Source organism: Bombus huntii, unplaced genomic scaffold (assembly GCF_024542735.1).
Source record: "Bombus huntii isolate Logan2020A unplaced genomic scaffold, iyBomHunt1.1 ctg00000061.1, whole genome shotgun sequence".
Classification (NCBI taxonomy): Eukaryota; Metazoa; Arthropoda; class Insecta; order Hymenoptera; family Apidae; genus Bombus; species Bombus huntii.
This window is the reverse complement of record NW_026099322.1, coordinates 1,094,675-1,102,225: the sequence shown is the minus strand read 5'-3', so window position 1 is coordinate 1,102,225 and position 7,551 is coordinate 1,094,675. Positions and strand designations below refer to the sequence as shown.

Here is a 7,551-nt window from a genome sequence, read left to right as displayed (position 1 = left end):
GATTCGTCGAGAAAAGCCTCCGTTCAGAAAGTAAGGGAAATTGTCGTTGCCGCTAATTGGTCAATCTCTATACCGGTGGTTAGAAAGAGATGCTGGCTGTTTTCGAGGGGAAGTTGCTAGTGGGAGACGCCGCTCGTTGAAAAATTGGTCTCCCCTATTTTCCCGTAGTGGGGACAAAGATTGTTTGTCTGTTTGATGGACTTTAGTTGACTAAATCTTAAGATTTATAACGAGCCCTCGAGCTAGCTGAACATGTACTGTGGAGACGCATCGACATCTGGCAATTATCTTACTCCAGGAATAGGGTCTGCGCGTGGCGAGCCACGGGACAAAAACCGTTGGAATATTTACTGTCACGTGTCGCCACGAATATTTCTTTTAAGCTATAGGATTTTAAGCTTTTGAGCTATAGGATTACTCCATACCTTCGTTAAACAAAGCGTTCATTCCTTGGCCGCGGCAACGTTGGGCGACAGACTGTCGCCTCGAGCCAGAGCTCACTATCACCAATCTCGAACAATTACAATCGGATTAAATAACTACAATTGTTTAATTACTGCTATAGTAGACTCTAGGTTACAATGTTGCGGGGTTATCCAAAGTTCCAAAGGCTCCGGTGTTCTTTCATCTCCGACAGATGAAATATTTTTATTCTCTGATTTATAATTTTGGAAGTGTAAGGATTTCGTCGAGTGAACGAAGAATATTCGTAACGGAGTACCACGTCTTTAAATCAGGAATTTTTGATAAATAAGTAACGTAAGGTTTTCTGAAGCAGATTACTGCAAAAAAAGAAATTCATCATAAATATTTATAATATTAGATAAATATTAAAAATGCCTTTTTATGCAAATGCGAGAGGTATATTACCATGAGACTGTGTTCGCATGATAACGATGATAATGGTCGCAGAAACTGTTTTTTGCCTAACGCTATTTTAACATAGACATCGTGTTTTTTGATGGTTACAAAAAAAAAAATTAAATTTTATAGATTATGTATAATCAATTAATTCAGTGATCAGAATTTTAAAGAAACTTTTTAATAGAATAAATGAGAACTCGAAAGGGCAAATACGTGGAATTGTAACGATGTGTTAAGGTGTAGGAAGATTTAAGATTAAGCTGTTACTGTTAATTTGTGTTTCCGCCTGTTTGCACGCGTCTGACCATAGACAGGCACGCTCTACTGCGGCTGCCAGGCATCCGCTGCACGTGAGCAATCGTATTTGAATATAACATCTGTTTGATTTGTTTTTACCAACTTTGTGTACCACTAATTACCAGTGGCGAAATTCAGAAATTATTCCTATTTCCTCGAAACAAAAAACATAGAATCTCGTCCTTTTAGATATATGATTTTACTTGGATATGTCTTACAGTTCGAACACCTAACCGATTTTCTGTACATTTAGTATTTATAATAATAGACTTTAGACTAGCTTCACGTACGAATATACAGGGTGGTTGGTAACTGGTGGTACAAGCGGAAAGGGGGTGATTCTACGCGAAAAAAGAAAATATAGAATAGAAATCTTTCGTTCGAGGCTTTGTTTTCGAGAAAATCAACTTTGAATCTTATCTCGTTATAACGGATCTCACTGTAGATCGTTGTCTCGATGGAAAAATTAAGAAAAAAATTTTTATTCTATATTTTCGACTTCTTTCACCCCCTTTCCGCTTGTACCATCAGTTACCATCCACATCCATTCCATATACATCCTGTCCATAAAATTATGAAATACCTACATTTTTCAATTATGTTCAAAATTCTACAGACCTCCCCCTTCCCCGAAATCTCATTTTGCGCTTTCGTCAATCATAAAAGTTTATTTGCGAAAACAAGCAGCCCAAGAAGAACAATTTGCGTCAGTCTAAAATTACCATCACGCATCAAGGAACGTACCTGACGTCAACAAACCTGAAGTCCCTCCCATATTTAACTCTACTAAGCCAACCACGGGAGTTCCGCGTTCAAAATACCAATCGTTCGTTTATTTGCATGAGAAAAGATTTGTCGGTGGCTGGGGAGGAAACGAGCCGAAGCGCGGATAGGTGAATGTCGGAAGAGAAGGGGAAAACCTTCCGAGTCCTGAAACAATTTTCGTTTCGAACAGCTCGTCCTGCTGGTGGGGAGGGTTGCATAAATATTCGAGGTTGCGCATCGTGCTCGACATAGCTGGAAACTGCTGGCAAGCGAACAAGTGGTGGAGAAGGAGCACCAGGACCTTAGTTTCGCCACAGCTCAGTACCAGTTGCGCTCCATACGAGTGTTCATCCAACCTGCTCGAAAGGGTGGAATTCCAACGTGAAGATATTGAGTTCGGTGACATCGGTGAGTTTAAATCCACTATATCTTCTATGAAATCATCGTGACGCTAAATGTAGTTACAAGAAATCATTCTAATTTATTTCTGTGTGTAATTTCTTTTCTTCATTTCGCGTGGTTTCTTACTTGGTCAAAAAGGTGAGGAACTTTTATGCGAGGATACTGTTGATAAATTTGCATCGTCCATCCTTTATTGAATTTATACGCAAGACCATCGACGTTGAGTTTCGCTCGATCATTGTCTATCGAATAATTATAAAATTTATTCTGATTTTTGTGCGTCTTCGGTCCCTTCCTTAGCTTTGTCCGATTCTTTTTTATTTGATCTGATTGATTGTAGCAATTTAAATACGAGGAGACTGCTGGTCAGTTCGAATCGATTATTTTCTGTGCAGTAATCGTAGCAAAATGAATATATTCTAATTTATACGTGTCCTTTGTCCCACTTTGTGCCCGCTCTTTTTCCCCTACTTTCTACTGTTTCGAGGCATGAATGAATCCTCTGAACTTGTTGCTCTGGCAGTGAATGAAAAGTGAAGTTTAGGATTGGAAAGTGAAATGAAAGTTTCAATTCCTCGCTTGTGTTTCACTTGTGGAAAGAATCTTCATCAGAAGTTTGACATTTTTGATAGACGCAAGTTTTTGTGCTTACATTTAGATTTTAGAAAGAATTTTGAATTGTATATGTCGATTACGTATATTGGTCATTTAAAAAAATCATAAACACTGTTCAAACTTCTAAGGTACAATGAGAAAAATACAATGTTCATCATTTTATCTTTCCCATGCATTACTGTACTATTACTTAGTGCTGGAAGTTATAAATACCTCTTGTCGTAACTTATCAAAATGTTCTGCTCAATGATATAGTCCCATTCATCCCCTGTCATTCCCACCCACCATTTACATCTCATAACATAATAATAAAACAGTACTTGACATGATTAATAACATATTAAAAGCATCACTTAGAAGAGATGAATTATTTCATAATATAAACTTTCATGTTTATTAATCCCTTAATGTTTTTGTATTCTAATACTTTTGTATATCGCTTATGCTGTAGGTTGAATATGCAAATTAATATTTTTATAGATATAATTTAAATAATACTCGATAATAGCACTGGATAATATTATATCGAGTACTATTCCTCGAATATTTTACACGTTTTTCCATATTACATAATGGAACATAATTTTTGTCTAAATTACGATGCTTCTAATTAAATTTAAATATAAACGAAAGATTGCTTTCCTTCAAAGTTATTGAAATTCGTAAGAAAAGCGAAAGACAAAACAGAATCGATGTATCGATTAATTCCTTAAAAATTTCTACTCGATAACTGGCCCTTAACATTTTACGAACTATACGCGTTTTAATATTCATGGTTACAAGAAAGTAAGAAGAAAGAAGCCGAAATAGGTCGACGCGTGTTAGCGGCATATTTTTTATTCATGTACCCACTTCAAAGTCGTCTATACGTACCTCACCGACCTAATACGAACAGCTCTCTTTTCGGTCTCCTCCCTTTTATTTCTCTCGCATTTTTCTTCTTCCATTTCCTCCTGCCCCCCCCCCTCTCTCTCTCTCTCTCGTTCGTTCCTTTGGCCTGGATATTTTTCGCGTGGTTCGAGCAACGATGAATTTCCGTGCCGCGAAATTGATGACACGAGGGATAATGAAAATTTATCGAGTATAATAGCCGACGTTCTGATCAAAGACCAAGCCAATCCGTGCCTAAAAAAAAAAAAAAATTTTTGGATACCGTCAATGAAGCTGTATTATATTTACATATAAACTATATTATATATGGGACGCAGGTGTTCTATATTAAACATAGCTAAATATAGGTAAATGCAATTAAATAGAGTTAAATATACCGTAATGAAATATATTTAGTTTATGAAACTTTTCCTAAATTAAATGGGAAAATTATTCGCATAGCTGGAAATTCGTATAGTATCTATAATAAAAATTTATAAAATAACAAGACAGCTCAGAGGACTTTTCAATATTTTTTATTTCGATATATATATAGCATTTCCATTAATCTTCGTTTCAGATATTTTTAAAAGGTACTTATTAATATCACTTCTAGTCATTTTTTAACATTATTCGATAAAGTTACATTAACAAAATCGTGTTTTTCAATTATACCATTTACTACTCTTTATCTTCATGATTATAATTGATTATACAAGTATCCCATATATCGTAATGAAGCAATTGTGTATAGTTGTAGCATTGTAAAGTTATGACTCTGAGACAACAAAATCGTAAAAATTCTTAAAAAAAATTGGCTGACAGAATATCCTACCAAGTATTATTTTCAGCGAAGCAACAGGTTTTGTCAAACGTATAACCTTTATAAATTTCTGACGTAAAGTATTTCAAATCTATCTTCTCCAAAAAGAAGAACGTCGTAGGATAAAATTGTACATTTTAAAATGTACATTGTAAAATTATACATTTTCGATTTATTTCTTCACGTAGAAAATTTTACCTTATCCTTTATAGTACGATTAATGAGACACACTAAATATTTGAATGCTACGAAACTCGTAAGAACCAGTTGTACTATACTTTAACCAGTTACACATACTAAACGGTATCAAGTAACTTATCGATCAGTATCGCTTTCCTTTAATATGAAAGAACGAAATAAACGTAGAACAGAATTTTTACGAACAGAGAAAGTATTAGGTTGTCCGGAAAGTGTCTTTCTTTCGCAAGCGTGTCTTTTACAACGATGCACCTTCGTACAAACGTAAAACCAAGTCTGTGAAATTTATCTCAACAGAACAAATTGGATCGTACGTAATTCGACAAAATAATATAAAACAAAAAAACGTTGTGCGTCTATTATTTCCTCATAAAACGAAAGAAACTTCTTGGACAAGCTAATAGTTTTCGAAAGATTTACGACTTGTCTATGGAAGACGAGGGATTGAAAGAACGCCGAAGAATGAGGTTCAATGGATGAACCAGCAGGAAGTTCTCGAAGCAGCCGCGAATCGCGAGTATCCCCTCGAAAAGAGATGAAAGTGAATCGAAACTGTAAGACTGTTACGACTTTTCCTCTCCGATATTCGTGAATTGAATCACGGTCAACTCAGCTTGAAAGAGAAGTTCGATTAAAAACTTCTATTGTAAAATTCCTTAGTCACTCAGGCAGATCCATGCGATTAACTCTTAATTAGTATTCTTGATACAGCAATAGTTACTCAATTTTAGAGTTTCAATAATATACGTTGATTTGTATTTCGTACTTTACGTAATAAGTATCATTGATATTATTTACGGCATAACACTAAATAATAATTTAAATTTCAATATTGAAATTCTGTAATCATATATTAAAATATTGAAATTGTATACTGAAAGTATTTCATTCTGTTAGCTTAATTTGCTCAGGAGTCACGCTGATCACCTTCATAAATTCAAGCACAGAGAAAAATAACAGAAAACAATTACAAACGCTTTTGAAAATTTACCTTGGAGCCTGTGACTTTTTACAATTCTTTGCGATAGATAATTGCAAATTTGGAAAAATAGATCGTTCGTTTTTTAGCATGCTGAATATTAATTATATACTTAAATAATTAAATCGAGGAATTTTATATTAATTTTATATTTTTCACAAGGCTGATCAGTTTCTCGTGTGAAAATCTCAATGAAAAGAATTCATATGCTATTGTTAAATTAATCCTCGTCTTAAATCCTCGTTACTGATCTAATTTATACAAAATAAGGTTACACACTTGCAACAATAAAGAAGCTATAGAACGGCGAAGATATCCTCAAAGAAGGAGAGAAGAATCAATTATACGAGCCATTATTCGCCACTTACCTAATCTTAAATCTAACTGCAATTGTCCTTTGTTAATTTTATGATTTCCATTACGCGAATCGAGTTGAGTGTAAAAATTCTGTTTTACGACTAAACCATATTTACGACTAAACGAATCCTTACTCAACATATATATAAACATAAACATATATATAAACATTATAATGCAGAGATTGGAACACAATTCAATTTCGTGGACAGCATGTGTTCGTGATCAATCGACGCGTCAGATAATTTATTATTGAATAAACTGGCCGGTGGCGTCTGCGTTTCATGATTGGCAAGTCGATAACGATACAACCGATAGATAACCGAAATAAATGTTCTACATCTGCGAAGTAAACGTTGTTCTACTAAGCTTTCGACGAGTGAATATTTCTCTTCTTTCTTTCCATCGATAAATCGCGTATCTCTTAGTAACATTCAACTAAATTTTACAAATTTCACCATAGGCAGAGTAATTCTATAGCCGAAAGATAGAAAAAAAGAAAAAAATGGAACAGCGAAAGAACCAAGTCAATTTCCCTCTTTCATCCAGTTTCAGAGCGAAATACGACATATATGATATTTTCATGCTTCAATTTACGATCAAAGGATATTCAGAGTCGCAAATTTTTATCGAATCGAAACTCCCAAGCTGCATGTTTCACGCAGAGGAAATGGGAGAAAGAGTTACATAAACACTGATAAGTGAGCCAGTGAGAAGTTAAATTGATCGATTCCATTTTTAAACAAGTTTTTTCGTTCTAAGATCCGATCGACTAAATCGCTACACTCACTGCTGATATTTATTTAAATTTATGTTTTTATAGAGCGCGACGAAGGAGAAGAACCTAGACAGAAATTTATTTTACTTACTGAACTATTAATAGCTGCTAGACTTTGCATATTTGTACACTTTCGCGCGTATTTTTACATCTTTCAATTTACCGTAAAACCTTATTCACATTGAACTCTTCAGAAACCAAACGATTAATCTCAATAGAGTCAACCTTCTTTACAAACAAGGTATTTCTATATTGCAACTATTTTGAAACATATACATGTATGAAATATAAACATATTTTTCATCCTAATTCCGGACACTCTTTTCACATGGATTTCGTCAAAATTATGCGGCCTTGCAATTAAAAGAAATTTTCTCGAGAAGTGTCGCGATTAGGCAACTTATTGGTATTAACAGATTATTAACAGAAAGACAAAATAAACTCCGTTACACAAATCGGATGATCAAGTTTTCGGAGGAGAAAGAGAAAGAGACAGAGAGGGGGGAGAGAGAGAGAGAGAGAGAAACAAGATTTATTGAAGGGAGGATGAGGGAACGGAAACACTTTGAGGAAACACTTTGAGCTCTATGCTTCGACCTGTCC

General features: G+C 34.7%; 1 long non-coding RNA gene across 1 annotated transcript; it reads right to left on the bottom strand.

Annotated features, from left to right (window-relative positions):
• Nucleotides 1–2,340: 2,340 nt before the first annotated feature.
• On the bottom strand, nt 2,341–5,465 carry LOC126876009 (uncharacterized). The gene is made up of 3 exons (XR_007693867.1): nt 3,817–5,465; nt 2,455–2,570; nt 2,341–2,377 (listed from the first exon to the last, which is right to left on the bottom strand). It is a non-coding gene; the product is annotated as an uncharacterized LOC126876009 (long non-coding RNA).
• Between the last annotated feature and the right edge of the window lie 2,086 nt (nt 5,466–7,551).